The sequence below is a fragment of the Anopheles funestus genome, chromosome 2RL, assembly GCF_943734845.2.
Source record: "Anopheles funestus chromosome 2RL, idAnoFuneDA-416_04, whole genome shotgun sequence".
Taxonomy (NCBI): Eukaryota; Metazoa; Arthropoda; class Insecta; order Diptera; family Culicidae; genus Anopheles; species Anopheles funestus.
Window position 1 is genome coordinate 7,090,332 of NC_064598.1, and position 19,143 is coordinate 7,109,474.

The window sequence follows — 19,143 nt, forward strand, 5'->3', positions numbered from 1 at the left end:
CTTTGCACCTTTTGGGTTAAAAGAAAAGAAGAAGAAAAAATCGCATTCGACGGTACGACCACAACATTCCTTTGAAGGTAAGAGGTAGCTTGTTTCGTGTTTTGCTGTTTTGTTGCTGTTAGGAAGGAAACAAGCAAAGCGCGACTACAAAACAGGCAAAGTTCGCTCTTGTGGGACCGATTTATTTTGCAGTCGGAAACCAACTGCTTGCCGTTTGTAAAAGGGAACAGCTTGAAAAGGTGTTCGCAACTGAGGAGAGCGAAAGAGCGATGCAAGAAACGCCGGCGAGGCAGTTGTTCAAAGGGCGAATAAATAGCATTAACGCTAATCTGAGATGTGGTTTTGATCGAGAGTTGCTTTCAACTGATGTTCTGGTGACAAGGGTTTTTGGCCAATAGAATCTGGCAAGCAAGTAATTAGACCACGGCAAATGCAGCTGTTTGCGAGGGTTCAATAATTATGGTCACCGGTTGATGGATGTTCATTCACAACAGGGCTTCAGTAAACACGGCGAGAAATACGTTTTGTAAGGTTAATCCGGTATGTTTCGTTGTTAATACGTTTGTCAAACTTTGGCTTAACCATGTGTACAGGATCAACGTGAGATATGAATGAGAAGAAAACGAGTGAATAATTTTGTAAAACTTCTACAGGAGCGTTCTAAAATTTTTACCGACTTGGGATTCTCAAAGCTAATGCACGTTACCGAACAAGCTTTCACAAAGCACAGCACAACACTGAGCTCCTGCGCTCAAAATTTGAGGCATAAAAATCGGACTTTCGCAAACTAGAACATTCAGTGGAAAATATTACACAAGGATAAAAGTTTACGATCCCATCGACTTTGGGGAATTACTCAAACGGGGCCGCCCCATTGGGGATAATGGGGATAGTTTAATAGCACGACGCAAAACGTTGTCCTGACGGAGGGTGAAACGGAGTGTCATGGTTTCAAGCAACGTTCGTTAGCTCGCTTCAGCCAAAAACCCAGTGCGCCATAATTGAGACGCATTAGCTCTCGATCGTATCGGTGGCCATCTGTGGAAACGGATGAAAAATGAGAACCCATTTCGAAAGGCTCCTACGTTTCCTGGTGGAAAAGGATATGCTTCCGTTTGCCTGTTGGCCACCAAAAACCAAAGCCACTGTGGCCAAGAATATTAACCCGTTGTTTAACCTTTCCCTCTCACTTGTAACCTTTTTTTTTTCGTTCGCTTCTCCTCTGACTGCTCGCAATATATGGTGTATGCGAGTGTGTAGGAGGTCCTTTTACCTCGCACGATGGTTTCGGTCACGCAGTCGATAAATCACCGCCCGAAAATAGGTGAGCCATGAATTAATTAACGCTCGAGTGGATTCACTTTACATGCCAAAGCTGTCAAAACTCGCAACACGTGACCCCGTTATTAATGATGGCGTCCAGACTCCACCACCGGCCGTAGATGAACCTGATGCTGGAAGACACTTTTCCTCCCGACGTCGAACAGATTGCATCCACAAAAGGGTCGGTGTTGTGATTCTAAGGGAAAGCTACGGAAAGAACCGACGACTGGTCGAAAAACAAACCGGGTAAATGAAGCGAGAAAATGGCCGGTTGTGTCAGCTCGGAATGTCGTTATCGTTATTTGCTGACCGGTCGTCGACTTTCCACCCTCTTCCCGAAGGCGGAAAGAATATTTTTTGTTTCTTCGCCTCCACGGAAAAGAAGGTTGTTTGTGTTTTCGGATGTTCCGTCCAGCATACAAATTACACGCACCCGCGCACACCGCACCTTTGGCCAACCGCTCGGCCAACAGCAAGTGTTTAAATTTAAATTTGTTGGTGTCACTGCCACCGAGCGGACGCGAAGCAAACAACAACCCGAGCAAACAGAGCAAGCAGGAAAAAAAGGGAAAGTTGAGAGTACCAGGAGAAGAACCCGTGGCGCCAACAGGCACGGAAGCAAACCTTGAACGGAAATGAATAAAGAATGGAAACGAGTGAGTTCCGTTTGATCCGGGTTTCTTTCCACCAACCAATCGCACACAAACCGTCCCTGCACGTGGATGTTATGTTTTGCTATTGAAACGAACGGTTATTTTTCTTCTTCTCTCTCTCTCTCGACTAGCTGCTAGAAAATATTACACCGGAACAACACGATGCACCACGATGGGAAAAGGGTACCGTACCAGGGCAAGATGAAAAATTGACGGAAGTGATGCGCGTCTTATGATTTACGGTGGTTTAGATTCATGGCAAAGCGTGTGCGTTCCAACAGTAGTGGCATGATAAATGGGAATACTGTCTGCAATATTAAGCAATAAAAAATAAAGGTTGACGGGATAAAACTGCAATAAGACGAATGTTATAAGAAGATAGTGAAAAGAAAAAGAAAAAGGAATGGGAAAAATAGATTTGTTGAGAAAAACCAATTAAAAGAAAACAATTAAAACGAACTTCAAAACACTAATCAATATTTTGAAACATATTAGCACATAAACGGTTTTAAACGAGTTAGTTAGAGGTGTATAAACGACAAAGGATTAGAATATTTATTTGAGATTTTTTTAGAAATGGATTAAGAACATCGAAATAAGTACAATAAATTAGATATTTTTGCCTTCGGTGTGATTGTTTCTAGTAACGAGATCATATTAAAATATCTTGATACAAAATAGGTTTAAATAATCGTTAGGTTGTCATGAGTGAGTATTAAATTAATTGGCAACGAGGCATAGAACTTTACAGTTAATTTATTTCCACCAAACGATTCCCATGCCTAATTACTCCGCCAAACCATCATATTAAAAGCATCTTTGATAGAAAACATCACAATCAAGCGCAGCCTAATTCTGCCCACTCTGTTAGCGCACCCGAAAAGTGAAACCAACACTCCGCTTAACCCTAATTTGTAGCAAAAGTTGTTTGACAAAACCACCCACAGCGTTTATTAATTTTACTGCCCTTGACGCTTTCTTTGCCAACTCCTCAATGACCTTGCCTCTGCATCGTAAGAATGCGGGGCCTTATCCGGGTCGGGATTGGGCCGTCATTTGTGCGTCCACCGTTTTGGGGCAAATGTCATTTCTTAACGCCGTCCCTATGGGCCGTACGGGCCGTGCTGCGTTGGCATTGCCGGCAGACTAAACCGGTAAGGAAACAGGCAACACCAAATCTTAACGATTAGGCTCGCAAACTTGGCCGTGCGGGGTTGAACCTGGGTGATGGTGAGAAAGTACGGTCGAGGGGCGGATTTTTTCCGAGTGAAAGGCGAAATAACGTGGTGTTGTCTCGACTGGGAAGCGTTGATTTTCATCGTCGGCTTCATTAGGACACATGGAGAACTGGCAGTGTCCCAGTGCAGCATTATGCTGTGCGTTGCTTTATTCTTATTTCCTTCCCGCTCGTTTTCTCCTGTCCATCCTGCGCGACACATAGTCGCGTCTTCTGTTCCGTACTACGGTTCTTCATATAGCCATGGGGAGCGTAATATTGCCATCTGGTTTCGTTTAACGGACGGCGTGAACAGGCTCACAACCCGTGAGACTCTCCCGTTGCTGGGTAGGGACGGGGAGTAAGGGAACCGAGCTGAGGGATAAATTATTTATGTTGCCGAGATTTTTCTTGTTCCGTTTTTCCTTGTTTACATTATTAAAATGTCATTACCAGAAAAACCGTCCGCAAGTCGCGTGAACCATTCCCTTTTTGGGGGTTCTTTGTACGTGTGTTTTGTGTTTGAAAAAAAAAACGGTTTTTGTATTGTTTTTATATCTGTTGGGGGCTCAGTATTTTTTTGTGTTGCTCCAAACGCCGGCGTCTGATTTCTGCGGAAGGTTATGTTGTTCTTCCATCGGGTGGAAGTTTTTGTTATAAATGCAGCACAACAAAAGTATAATTAATATTATGTTTAACATAAAACACAATGTTATTGGGTTACTTTGAAGTAGAAAGAAATTTAATATTTCACGCAAATAAGCAGTTAAATAATTAAATTTACTTATCATATGTTATTAAACTCTTTGATTTTTATTTCCCGAAAACGAATAAACGTTCATTGAAACGTTTTTGATAAATAGAAACCATTCAATTTGAAGCAATTTAACAGGAAATTTAATCATTTTCAACATTCACTTGTTAAAACGAATGCAATTATGCACGGAATGCAGTTCTAAGAAATGCTCTTTTATGTACGTATGAATGTGTAACGCATTTTTGTATTGCTCGTTATAACGTTAACCGATTGATGATCAGTAATTTCGAGCGTATAAATTAAAATTCTTCTCGTGTAGCTTTGCAGCAAAGCCTGGGGAAATAGCTTCACTGTAATGTATAAATTTCATGGCATTAATCAAACAATGCTACTAAAAACAAAAAAACACGAATTCCAACCCGCCGACAGGGATGAAATAACATGCATGGCACAGCAAGCGGTTCAAAATATTTATCATACAAAAAACATTTTCCGAACAATGGAAACACCAACAAAAGAGTTCTGTCGCAGTTGAACTCTTGTCAAGCGTTTTTTGTTGTTGCAAAAAGTACTATTAAACCAACAGAGACAACAACGGGCGGATGAGATTTTGGGATTTGGTAGGTGGATTTACCATATTTAATCCGTGCCGCAAAATAATAATCAATTTTCGACTGTTCCGACGGTCCGCCACTGGCATAATGAGCCAATTTGTGCTGTCGGGCGGCTTCTGTCATTTCCATATAATTTCGCCCGGAAAAAGGAACCGGAACCAACCCGGGGTGCGCTCCATTCTCCGGCTCTGATCCACACTGATAATGATTGATGAGATTTGGCGTCTGAGCTCCCTGGTGTAAAGCCTGACAAACCGAAGTCGTCTAATTGGTAGCAAACGGCAAAAAGTCGTCCATTTTATTCCGAGCGAGGTTGAGACGGCGTTACGGCTTTGTTACGCTGAACCGGGGGAGAAAACAGATTGACCTACCTATTGCGTTAGGCTTCGCATGATCGTTATCTTACGCTGCTGGTCGTGTAGGAAATCCTGGACGATTTGCCCCTTAGCTCCCTTAGCGCGGGAAGTGGGAATTGTGCAGCGATACTTTGTAGCCACTTTGTTGTACATGGTGCAAACGTCGAGATGTGTGTTAGGATAAAATTGACAGCAAGTGTTATTAGTGCTGGTGTTGCGTGCCTTTTCTGTCTATTTCAAGGTATTGCAAAAGGTTTTTTTTTTGTAATAATATGAATATTTGTGGAGTTTTTTTTTCTTCTCTACCACGGTGGAAGTTGATATTATCCCTCGGGATCCTATGGGGGATTAGGTCATACGGTCGATATTTTGGCTCGATATTTGACATCTAAGCCGTAAGGCCTTTTATCGCGTGCCTGTCGTGTATGTGTGGATGTACGTACAATTTCCCTAGGGAAATTATTGCGCCCTCGTTTTCGGGGGTTGACCCTGAACACACGCGCACGGGAAATTTATCAGCCTCCCATACAACTAGTCTAGAGTATAATTGAAAAATTAACCTTGGGAAAATGAAAAACGGGAACTGATCCTGGCGGAGTTCAATTATGTTTTCAATTATTGTTTTTTTATTCCTATTGCCGCTTCTATTCCTATCTCACATTCACTTAACGTTTCGATTGCGAAATTGAGAACCATGCCGCTAGAATGTATCACTGTGTGCGGAATATTTTTCATCGCTTTGTGCTAAAAATAAACCGATGCCATATCGATCGCATATCACTTTCAACCGCTTCGCCATAACTACATTATGCTTTTTGATAAAAGAAGGACTGGCCCCAAAAACTCGAAACAGAATACGGCTATTTGCGAAACGGCACTGGCCAATAATTGAATATTTGCATAATAATTCGTACTGCAACTATGCGGAGCGAGAATGGGTTTGGTTGGAGGCAAAACAAAAATTCGAACAAGTCGCTTTTGCTGCCCCTTCCTGCACTTTCTCGCGTGTGGCTGCGTTTTTTGGACTGGTACACAAATCACGTCATGTGTTTTAGAAAGCTATATCACGTTAACATAAACTATGCGCCACGGGTTCGGTTTTTCGCGCGTCAATGTGTTGTTGCCGTCGCACATAATTCTACGCAACACTAGCGCACGTCTGGAAATAATTGAAATGTTTGAACAATGGTGTACCATTGTAGGTCATCTTCCGGGCCGGTTTTTAGTGTAGTGTGGGTAGTGTGTTGTGGGTCATGTTTGGAATTTTCGGTCAAAGAGTAGCAGAATGAATGCCGAACGGCCAGAGTTCAGTGCACTTTCGTTCGATCGCTTTGATCTGGTTTATGGATTCCGGGACGCAGAAGGTTAGGCACACATAAAAAACAAAGACTATTGATGGAAAATATTGTAAACAGTTTTGGAATATTATTTAATTTTTGATTTTTTTCGATATAACATAAATTTTAAATGGCGCTTCACATGTGCACAACAATGTAAAACGGTGTTTTTAAATATTTTATAAATGGAAAAGAGTGAGTTTCATTCCACTGACAGTTAATGTGCGTCGTCGTTAGGGTTGAAAGGTTGATGTTTAATTCAAAATTCCATAGATTAAGATTAATTTCGAAATTATTTCGTATCCAAAACTAAATTCGACCATGATTGACAATTATTCTACATTGCTTAAATGTTTTGAAATGATAGAATTTATTGCAAAAACAAAATGTCCGAAAAAGCGATAATGCACTGAGCTGTCTAAAAACATTGTGCTGGTCGTTTCGAAAAACAAGAATTAGAAAAAAGCTTTGCATCTTTAAATGCCTAGATTCTATATTGAATTAATTTACTACATTTTTCATATCAAAAAACCAAAACACATATTAAAGAGATTTACAAAGAAGAAAGCCTAGCCTCTGAGCCACACATTCGTATCGATTTTTCACATTCCATTATTTGCATAACCGGGTTAAAAGATACGTGTCCTTCCTAGTCACTCGCACCGGATTACCCTTAATGCGGTTCATCAACATAAACGATTGCAGAAAAAAAAATACTTCCACGTTAAGGATGAAGCAAACCCGAAGACATAACGTAACGGGTTAAGAAATCCAAACCTCTTCTCCCTGGAGAGTTTAGGAATCCTCTGGGGGATTTCGTCTGCTATTACACCCTTTTTTGAAAAATATCGAACGCATCCCTCTAAGCCCGAAACCGAAAGCTGTCAAAATCCTGCATGCTACGCTTACGGCAAACACATTCATCTAATCCTCGGACGATGCAGGACGGTGAACATGGGTACGGAACCATGTTTGGCGCCGAGTGACATTTTAGGAAGCGCAAAAAGGCACTGATTTTCACCGGAATGCTTCCTCGGCCTTCTCCTCCGTGTGGCCCCTTAGATAAAGTAGATGCTCAAAGAGCAACGGCAACGGAAGTGAAGGCATTCCGTTCACAGCACTGGGTGGAAGAAATTTATTCTAAGCTCGTACTAGTGGCTGTGTATAAAAACCTGTCCTGACGCCGCGACTTACCGCTTGACTGACTTTTGAAATATTCAACACGATGTCAAGGGCACGAAAGCCGGAAGTGTGGTACTGTTTCTGCTGTGACTTTCTTTTCCTAAGATTATTTACTAACCCTAGAACGGATACAAAACGCACGTGGATCGGTTCCTCTTCCCCCTTTTTGCTTCGCCTCTTCTCGATGGCACACGAGAGGCTTGATGGAAGCAAGAAAAAGTGAAAAGCGAAAGTATGCTCTTTATGTGTGTGCGAGTGGATGGGTGGAAATATTTTGCAGAAAACCACCATTAGAAGCTCCAGACCGTTTACAGACCTCGTCACAGTTCATCCGACATTCACCGGTGGGATTTCAAGGGTCGTTTGAGCTGTCACGGCAAACACCCCACCCGACGGTGCACGATGTACGACATTTCCGCGTTCCAGCGGTGGAAACATGCTTCGGGTGGTTCCGTTTTCCATACCGTTACCATGCAAATGAGAAGTAATGGTGAGGATTTGCGATGATAAATATTGAAAAGCCATGTATTTTACGAGCGAAGCGTAAGAGGCGTGAAATTAGGTGTAGATTATTTGCTTAGCATTCATTCATACCGTTTTTTCCGTGCTGTTTCTCGTGCTGCCTGTGCTGCGTTTGCTTTTCACCTACGTCACTAAAGTCCCGGGGGTGCCTAAACTATGGTGAAACCAGCGGACGTGTCTAGCTTGTGTCTGGTATGGTTATTTTGCGTTTTATTTTTGCTCCTGCCTGCCTTCCGGCGGGAAAAACACAGATGATTATGTTTGTGTGCCCGATCAGAAGGCTGGTCCGTATGGAAATGGTGTTCGAGATCCCGAGCGATTCCAGGAATTCACCTGAGACCCACCTACCACATCCCGAAGAATATCAATTTCATCATCACGGTGCGTGATCGTAACGGGACGTAATGGGTGCTATTTTCTATTCAATTGCTTTTGCTGCGTGTCTTTACATCCTTCCAACAATTTATGATAAAATAAACGGTTTCTTTTTTCTATCCCTCAGTTTTTGTTATTTTGCTGCTCTTCTTGCACGAAATATGCAGTATGTGAATGGAATTTAAAATTATCGTTTACTGAGAGCCTTTTTTATTGGCCATACTTGAGTTGTGCGCGATCGTTCAACTCTTTTATATTCCAACAGGTTCTGTTTGCTCACCGATAGATGGCGCGCGCGCGCGTACGTTTTGCATGCTGATGCAAACACGGGAGTGTGTCATCGAAATGAGATTAAACTTATCGAACGGCACACTTGGGCGGTATTATGTATGAGATCGTGGACGATATGCTTCCTGTTGAATAATTCTTACCATGCGAAGCAATCGGATTACAGTTTGCATGGAAAATCGCCCACGGTTGAATGTATGCAGCCAAACAATGCTTTTGCATGCCTGAAAAGTTGATGTTTACTTTTTCTTTCTTATTAAGTCTTTAAGCTGAAAAGATTTAGTCGTTTGCTCTGGGAGAATTCATTTAATTTCATTAAAAATGATGCTTTAATCCGATTTATTATATTTCAGTTCGATTTAATTTTGTTTAAAACAAACTTTTTTTATTGAGTTTGTTTGTAGTATGATTATATTTCAGTATAATCATATTATTACCTCAAAAATTGCATTGTTAGCATTGTGTATTTCACTGGTGTTGCATGCGAAGAACGTTCTTCACCATCGCATCAACCTCATCCAAATTTATGACAATAATTCCTCGAATTAATTTAACTCGTCAATGGTAAATTCTACAGAGAAATATATAAAAAACCATCTTCTGGTAAACTGAAATATGGTGTTTGTCAATTATGATGAGCATCAAAATACTCTTACAGTGTAAAAGATTCCCCTTTGATTGAGTGTATCCGGCGAATATTTATGTGGAAAATTAATACTATTTATTTTTTATTAATTCCGAAGCAAACCCAAAATTTTCTTCACATTTAATGCATTCTGAAACACGACAATGTGTGAATTGTACTTTTTTGTACCTGTCCCGAAAATGATGCATACCGGAGATGCAAATAGTATAAATTTGAGATTGTTGTTCCGCGAAGCGCACGCGTTTGAACATAGTTTTCAATTTAGCTGTCAATTTAGGAGATTGCCTATTAAGCAAATAAATTTTCATTATTTATTCACTTCCTGCATCCTGGCGAATGCAGTAGAAACAATGAATATTTGTCATTTTTTTAAAAGAATAGTCTAGTTTCGAATTTTTACATAGCTTATAAAATAAACTATTGATTAATGCAACAATTATAGCTTAAAACGCACTGTTGTTTGTGTGAAATCTAATTACAATTTTCAACCCATGAACAAAACACGATGCAATGTATACTGCCAACGGTAGAAACATTCACTTCATCTAACCAAACGCAACAAAACCATACTTCAACTTCAATCGCACTGACCATCAATAATAACGGAAAGGGATAAATCAAAAACCCATTAGATTTCCACTCGACTTCAGTGCGAGCCCTGGCGCGATGAGACGCAGACCCACACCGGACACAAATCAATTGGAAATGGTTCGCTTTTTCCGCACAATTAGCGCAACACGCGAGTGTGGGAGACCAATTAAACTGGCACTGATTTATCGTCCGTTGGGAGTATTCGTTTTTACACTACACTTTCGATGCTACCAAAGGTACACAGGTAAGCTGCACCCGATGCAGATGACGAAAGCGAGAAAAAAGCAGTCGCGTTAAAGCATGGAAAGTCGTTAAACGATCAAATAAGCGATCGAATTAGAACGGATGAACGATGTTCGATCGTTTGTGTTGTGATGTAACAAATCCAGATGTTTCGAAACGCACGCGACATAACCCCAAACAAGGAAATTGTAAGCTGAAGAAAACACAAACGTCCGAAAAGCCAGCGAACGAAAAAAAGGGGATTTTGTATGATTTACGATGCGTACGACGACGCAGCGATCGGGCGGCCTTCTTTTCAGCCTGATGTTCATTGTGCGTTTGCATTCGGTTTTGTTTGGTGTCTACAGAGATGAACTGTGGCTTTTCCATTTCCATTAGAACTGGTTGGTAGTCTCCCGAAATCGGGAGAATCAAATTTCCCGACTTTCCCGAACAGCGAAAGAGCAGCAGCAGCCGTTTTCGTCGAACAAACGCCACAAACAACAACAAACCTCGTTTCCCGGTACGATGGTGATCATCTCGGCTAACTTCTTGTACTGGTTGGGTGCATCTGCAAGTGCAACGTGTTTGGATAGCACACACTCACCGTTCCTTTCGTTCCTTCCCGCACCCTAACAACGCTGATCTCATTTTGTCCGATTTATCAACATCAGCAACGGCGTCGGCGTTTCTTTTGCACTGTCTTGCCTTACCGATTATCACGGTTGGGTTTTTGTTGTCGTTTAGAGATGGAGCATTGCATCAGTAGCGAAATGTGCAGTAAAGGGGAAGTTTTTTTTCTTACTCTACCCCAGTACACTATTTTTTCTAAACCTTGTCATGCACGTTCGGACGTTGCGAACCCTTTTATGTTGTAAGAAGCATACCATGAAATGAACAAAAACAGTACAAAAAAAGTCACCAACCCGGTTCAGGGTGAAATGCATGCGGCCATTATGGTACAACATGGTGCACGGTACAGCAAACACTATAAATAGATCAATAGAAACGTCAACGCTGGTGCGCTGCTTAATTTTCGACGAACCAGAACCGAAAAACCGAGAGGAAAATTTTACTCCATGGTTCTGACGGGGTAAAGTAAACAGGAAAATGCCACACAATGTTTTTCACCGTCGTCTTCAGGTTATGACGGATATATATTTTTGATAAATCATTGCTTCTTCTCCAATTGTAGTAAATTATTTTATAAACATGGTAAAGTTTTTAATTATAAAAGTAGAATCATATCAGATTCTTTTTGAGATTTGGTAATAATCGCTAACACTTCATCTCCTCCGTCATCGATGATGAGATTAGAACAGATTAAATTCAAAGATTATATCATGACTTTTTTATCTTTTTGCAATCTTTGTTGCGATCGTATACTTAATTTCCACAAGACCCGAAGGAAGTAAATCTTTTTCGAGACTATCTACCTATCCACTGACGCAGCAGATGTCTTTATCAGTTGATGTTGATAAACGAAAAGTTTAATCAAATTTTACTTTTATGTCAATTAGTTTAACAATGTTTTTCTTATCCGCAAAGATCAGATTTCCTAAGCTACAATGTTCAAATGAGTACAAAACATTGAAAGCATTTGTCTGAGTATGTTCATGTTACCGCAGTAGTAACCTCAACCGAGCAAATGAACTTTCATGTCTGTACGCACTGTTATGATATTTCCATTAATTTATGTTTCTCATAAACCAATCTCAAACAAGTGTACCACATGATGCGCTAGCATAACATTTGTTTTTCACTTGACTTTAACAAAGAACATTCCCATTCATCAATCGGATTAAATATTCGACTCTTCGATGTACAAAAAAACCGCATGATAACAAACTGCACCGCAGGAGGATGTTTTTCGGTAGTGATGTTTTAATATTGCACGTACAGGGACCCGTCACCGTCTGACCACAGGCCGCTCATCAACGGCTGATAAATCAATCAGCACACCAACACGCATGTTTCTCACCTCATCACGATCACTCGCGTTGGGACGCGCACGGTGGGACAGGATCATCGGGAACATACCGACCGGATCCGCTAGTGGCATAATTAATTTCGATCACACGCTTCACTTGCATTTCCGGCTATACCATGGAAAGCGTTTGGGAGCCTGCTTTGTGCCACCCCCACCCTAATTGAATATTATGATAGCTGTCTACTACCGACCGATTATTTGCGATCGAACAAATAGTCTAGCGTGCCGGCTCGTATCCCAAAAACCTCGGGTGCAAAAGTGCGCAAAAGTACCGGGGAGATACCACGTGGTGAGTATTAATGCTTAGCAAAGCCTAAAATATGTAAACACCTGGGATTAGCCGGTCCGGGATCCAGACGCGTCAGCGCGTGGTGTCGCGGTTTTTGACGTGTTTTTGCGCCTCATCACCGAATGTGTGGCGCCTGCAAGCGACGGTTATTTTGAGAGCAGTTAGTTAGAGCACTGTGGACGCAAAGTAGGTGCAACTAAAGCATCCCTCCCAACGTAGAGGACGAAGTTGGTAGAGTTTTCCAACGCGCACACACACACACACACACACACACACACACACACACACACACACACACACACACGGCTATCCCCTTTCCATATACGCACAAATACAGGAGCAGCAGCAGCAGCGGCAAGCACCAAAACAGCGTACACCATGTGTTCGGGCTCGATAATCCGCCGGTAAAAAGTTGAGCTCGATTTAATTAAAAACGAAGTTTAATTAATTTTCAAAATTTATAAAGTGTCACTTGTCACGCGGTGGCCCACGTTATACGGGACATGGGGGCCTGCGCTGCTGGTGTACGAAGCTAGAAGGGAAGGTATTTTAGTTGTGCGGAACGATGATAAACGGTCCGGTGAGGTCAGTCGCTTGTTCGGGGTGTGATTTTGACGCAATTTTCCACCCCAAAATGGAGGCCCACACTCGTTCTCTCGCCCGGGTTTTGCTTTCGCTTCAACTTCGGTTCCTGGCAACTTCCGGGCGTTCGGGCGAGAGGATACTGTTTGGTCAGGAAGTCAACCACCATGTGCCCGAAATGCCACCATTTCGTCTTTAATCCTTGGTCTCTATCCCAGACCTTTCCCAGAAGTGGAAAACTAACACACCAACATGCGCCGACGTGGCATCGGAGAAGTTTGGTGGAGATTTCCGGGTGGATTGAAATTTGCGATTTCAATTAAATTATTCACCAACAGACTGACCCGAAGCATACTGTCGACAGGGCTGGAAATGGTGCACTTCAGCTGTGCGTGACTTGCGGTGGCATAATTATTTCTGATTCGATGCGTAATGCAATCCACGTACGAGGTGACAATAGGTGCATGCTGCTGATGAGTCGTTTTTTTTTCTCCTTTCTTTCTCGAGCACGTACAACAACGAAAAGAGGAAGCCATTATTTAATGTTCACCTGTTAGTCGAATCTCTTTTGCCAGTGGATTGTGCCAGAAAAGCTGATTGGTGAAATGATACCACAAAATAAAACTCCTCTTTCTCTCTTCCTCTCTTCCCTCTTCATTGTCTCATTCATCTGCAGTGGTGCGCCTGGTAGTATGCAATTTGCGCTTCTAAACCACATCAATTCGACATTTTCCCGCGGAATCCACCCCTAAATGAGGCGAACTCGTGGTGAGAAAAACCTCAAAAATTCATTTGCCTTTCAGTGCCGCTACAGACGGGGGGAAAACCCCCCTACGACGGACGGCAATATAAATGATGCTATTCAGTAGCAACGGCACAACATTTGCACGTGGTCGTGACGCCAAAAAACCGCATCTGACCACGGTGCAAAACGTGGAAAGTCGTCGAAATGAAGTGCATGGATTCGTTCGATTGCGGTTGCTTCGTTTTACGACGATCAGTTACAGTTAGTGAGGTTGTGGTGCCGGCTGCTACCGTTGTACGTTTGGACAGTAAATTTCATTCCGTTTGATCTTTGATACTCGCAAATCGAAAACGCTGAAATGAAAAGAGCTATCGAGCTGTGGTGGGAAAGTGTTTTTGTACATCGTTCGGTAGTAAACCGAAAGGTTTCGAAAAACAATTGAATCGCGTAGGGGGTTTTTAGACGGGGTGATTTAGATCCGTTTGCGGTGAAGTTTGAATGCAGCTATCGTTTGTCATTTAATTAGTGTAAAAGTTTCTAGTGAACCATCAGTTTGTTGTTTTATGACGGTTTCAACAACACATGTTGATGCATCCTTTGATCAAATGCCAATGTACAATAAGTGGTCGTTGGTGTTGTCGTTTCTAATGAACGAATCATTTGATTACAATCGTAATTAATACATCAACGACATTTAGTTTTGTTAATCGATAATAAGGTATATAAAAAGTCATTCTACAGAAATAATAAAATAACTTTTAAATATACGGGAGTGTTGGTAATTAACTTCAATGAAAAATTAAACATTCTCTTGAAATTCATATAAACACTCAGTTGATTATTAAAAATAATTCAAATTTCCTGATAATACGTAAGCGCTATCTACTTATCGTATGATTTTGCAGAACATTTCTAATTGCTTTTATAAAAATAAAACAATTGCCCGTATAGTTTTAATCCGCGCTGGTGTATGCAATAATTTAAAGTTTAAAAGTTGTAAAAAATAAACCTTAAACTTTTATTTGATTTACCAAATCCCATCTGTACCGTTCTCTCATAGCAAGAATCGTAAAATAGCGTCTAGTTGGTCAGACCAAAAATCACGTCTAATAGTCACAGCCATATCCAATTTTTAAACTACTTGCAAATGTTAAAGTTAAACAGTAGATCAAAATAAATCAAATAAATGTATTGCTCCCCCTTTCTCTTACTCTCCTTCTCTCTCTCACAGCACCCTTTTTTTCCTCCATTCCTCCAAGCACGATGGGTGTGTTTATTGAACTGGTTTTATTTGTTTTGCCCTGACGTCGGTACGTTCCAAGCACAACAGCTGCACAATGCACCGGTCGAACAAACCGGAACCATGTGATAAATTTTATTAGCTCGTAATGAACAGAACCGTACCGCATAATCACCATCGAACAATCGGTGAATGTCGCCCTAGTTGAAGAGAAGTTGAAGCTCATTCAAATCCAACGCAACCAACGTACCAGTGTCATTCTTTTGTCCGTTGTCAGTCCGGTCAGTGGATGCCAGTTTTCTACCCAGAGTGCAAGACAGATGACGGAACCAATGCATACAGCCTACTGGGCCTGGGTTCAGGTAATGTGATGCATGGCAGATCTGCACCTGCGTACGATTTCGCACCGGACCTCCGCATGTACGGCAACAGTCCGTGATAGAGGATTGCGCATCCAATTAATCTGGGATTTCCTGCCCACTCACCAACCGCCCCCGATTGTTTGCAGTCTTGAGGCCGCTTTGGCACGACCATCAAGGCTGAGCCTTGACCGAACCCACCACCAGACCGATCAGCACCACTGTGCAGCAGCAAAGTTCCGATCCCATAATCCTTCCCTGTTGCTTGACCAGCACCAAGTGTGGGCCGCTTTTGCAAATGCTGGTGACGGGTACGTACTATCGGTCTACCCGTACGGTGTTCGTTATTGCATCCGGAGACCATCCCGGAGCATCGGGGTAGGTGAGTGCATCCGTTATCTATTTCAGCTATAATGATATTTGTTCGAGTTATTTTATTATAATTAATTAATTTCACAAACTGCTCCGACATGATTCTTCCGCGATGCTTACACGCACCGGTGCGAATGTATCCCGGATGCGGGTGCAGATGAAAAACAATGACAACCTCGGGTAATGTTGACGGTCGGGTCTCTGTTGACCTTCGTCCCGCTGCTGCGCGGTTCACACGTGGGACGTGATGTGGGGCTGTTGTGCGGGTGGTTTCGGATAAAAAATGGGGAAGCAACCCAGAGCCGATACCAGTTGGGCAGATGATGGAAAACGAGGCTCATCATTTTAATGTGGCTGTGGAGGAGTAAGCGGTTTGGGATGGGATAAGCAGTGGAACAGATGGATGGGGATTATCGGGGACACAATTTTAATGAACGTCAGGTGGGGATCCACACCCGCAATGCAAACAATCGGTTGTAATTAATGATTGTTCATTAAATGGAAAATGCAAGCGGCAGATATTGCAGCTGAGTTTGCTAGTGTCTCTTGAACGTGGGTTGGACAGAAGAATTACTATTACGGGAAATTTTATTTATATTTTTAAATTCCAAAGAAATTGTTATGCATATGTTTTGTTGCTGTAATAGATTTAGTATCTTTATAAAAAATTATAATAAAAAATATTCAATGAAAAAATCGCTATAATTCTGGCGTTCAACATACTTTACTTTAATGAGTTCAAAAATAAATTAACAAAATTTCATTCATGCGATAATTTCTTTGTGCTTTGAAGTAGATTGATTTAGAGGTACAAAATTGTCTCACTGAAACTGTTTGACTATTATTTATCGAATTTTTTACTTGACTTTACAAGCGTTTATGTTACTCTTTTTTAGGAGAAATAATATCAGCAAATCTTTATTCTTTTATTGAAACAAAAATCAATTAATAGACCATTACCACATCAATAACAATCCTGAACGCTTGAAATGGTTATTTACTGTTTCTTTGAATTTCGTAACACCAAATACGTACTTCATAATTGTTGCAGCCTTTGATTGATAAAGCTGTCAACAAATGTGTTAAACGCCCACACACACACACACACACACAAACCCACAGGTAAATACTTACCCGAAAATTTACCACCCACTTGTCGAGGGAGATAGAGAGAGCGGAAGAGAGAAATAGGGAGAAAATTTAATTAACGTGTCAAGTGAGTTCGTAACCGCTTGTCTAACGATCTGTTTCGAGTTTATCTACGGTGCTTCGCACCCACTCCGAAGAAAACAAAACCAAACGTAACAGACACACACAAAAAAAAACTCCACGCCAACAACCAAATCAACAAGTACTCCCAAACAACAACACTTCACTGTGAACTGTTCGAAATTGAAGCCCCACGGGGTAAAGGTAAGTGCGTCTGGCGAGGTCGACACCGTCACCGACTGCGTGCGCTTAAACCATCCAACTTAATGTCTGTTTCATTTTCATTATATCTACTCGGCGGGTCTACACGGGTGTTCGTTCGAATGTTTGCCACGTTTTTAAAAGCCAAACAGTGAGGCCCTTCAAACTCATCCTCAAACGGTTGCACATTATCGATAATAAAGGTTTTAATAAAAAAGCTCGCTTTGGAACTGGAATTTAGTGCCGCACGATAATCGGCCATCGTCATCTTCGTCACCACCATTACCATTTTCGACGGGTGTCATCATCATCATCGTGATGGCGCTGATGTTATTGTGCGGAGAGAACATTTAGCTTTTTTTTGGAGTGTGTTTGTGTGTTTCGTTTGCATTAATTTCCTTCCCCAACGATCGAAAGATTCGGTTTCGGTTCGTTTGGTGAGCGACAAGCACATCATCCCCACAACCAAACGACTGTTTTAAGCGGCACAATTTATACGGACCTTCCGAGCACGAGCAGCAAATCGTTTCCGTTAATGGTCGCGAATAAAAGTAAAGCATTGCCCGCACCACTGGCAAGCCACATGGGTGTGGTTTTTCCACCCCCGTTTTGTCGAATGGTTCCCCCGAGGTTGTTACATGGGGTTAAAAGGTAGCATGATTCGCGCACTTCGCTACGCACGATAACTTCCGCGTCATGGTACAACATTTGCACCTTGTTGTTTTGTCTGCGAGATCCCTTCGGAACTTTGGTGCTTCCCTTGGTTTTACAATCCCACGTGTAAGCCAATCTTTTGCTGATCATCGCAGCGTGAGAGTCGATAAGAATTTGGTGGAAGAAAATGTCATTTATAGAACAAAAAAATAATTTTCCAACTTTTTGTACCGAGATAGCGGACTACACTATTGTTTTTTCCCCATTTCTGTGTATCCTGGCGTGGGTAAAGCTGAACTTTGAAAATAAAAAAAAAACTCGTATCAAAAACAATACCGATGTGTCAGATCAAAATGAAAAGCCACCCTTCCGTATCAGATATCATCAGGTTCGGGCAGGAGGATTTCCAACGCAACCCGATCGTAACGGAATGATAAGAAAAGCCCACTTTTTACTATTCCTGCTTGTCAAAGTCTTTGTTCCATTTATCCGTGCTGTGTACAACTGGTATTACTTTTTAAGTCATTATGAGTAATCCTTATTGAATGTTATAATTATTTCCTTACAAAACAAAGATAGTATTTTTTCTCTTAAATTTAATAAGCTTTTAAAACCTATTCTTTTTAATTTTGAAATTGTTTTATATGAACTTTTGCAGTTGAACAAATTACACATTCCGACATTTAAATTCCGCTCCACACATAAGGGTTAACGTGACATTCCGTAAGATTGAAAAGGTACAAATAAGGGTCACCGGGTTGAGGGATGGGGTAGTTTGCGAGCCCGGGAGGGTGAAAAGCGAAACCCATAAAGCAGGAAAATCGCCGTGACGGAAACGACGTGCGGTGAAATACAAATAAGGAACTCAAGAGCGCTCGTTCTAAAAGACGCACTGGAAAGCAAAACGAATGGAATTACAGAAAGCGAACGAAACGAAATGAAACGAAAAAAAAACACCTCCACCCAAGAAAAGGAAAAACAAATCATTCCCCAATTCCATCTCTCAGCGAAAAGCGAAGGGAAGTTAACGTCAAACAGCTTGGGACACGCAATTTTAGGATTAATTTGTGTCAATCTACGGCAAACAAAAACAAAACTGCGGAAAATTGCGCTACAACTCCCCGCACATACACGCTCGCACAATCACACAAATACACGTGTGCGTTGAAAGCCGTTGCAAATGGGGCTTCGCCACCTTTCGTTTCAATCCGCCACGTCCGCCCGTCTCCGATGGTAACGGTCGCGGGACGCAACAATCCTTCAAGAAGGTCTTTATTTCGTCCATGCCTTTAACGTGTTTTTTTTTGTTCGCCGTTGCTTTGTTTCGCTTTGTTTGTTATCGCTTTTCTTCAGTCGATGAGTTTCCTTCTCATTTCATTATTTGCTTATTGTCGCGGGGACGCACCTCGAAGCACCTAGG

At 41.7% G+C, this 19,143-nt stretch overlaps 1 protein-coding gene across 1 annotated transcript in view; it reads right to left on the reverse strand.

Moving 5' to 3' along the window:
* The window catches only part of LOC125766414 (connectin-like), a 97,284-nt gene that overhangs the window by 63,531 nt on the left and 14,610 nt on the right, over positions 1-19,143 (reverse strand). The gene's annotated exons all lie outside the window — the stretch shown is intronic.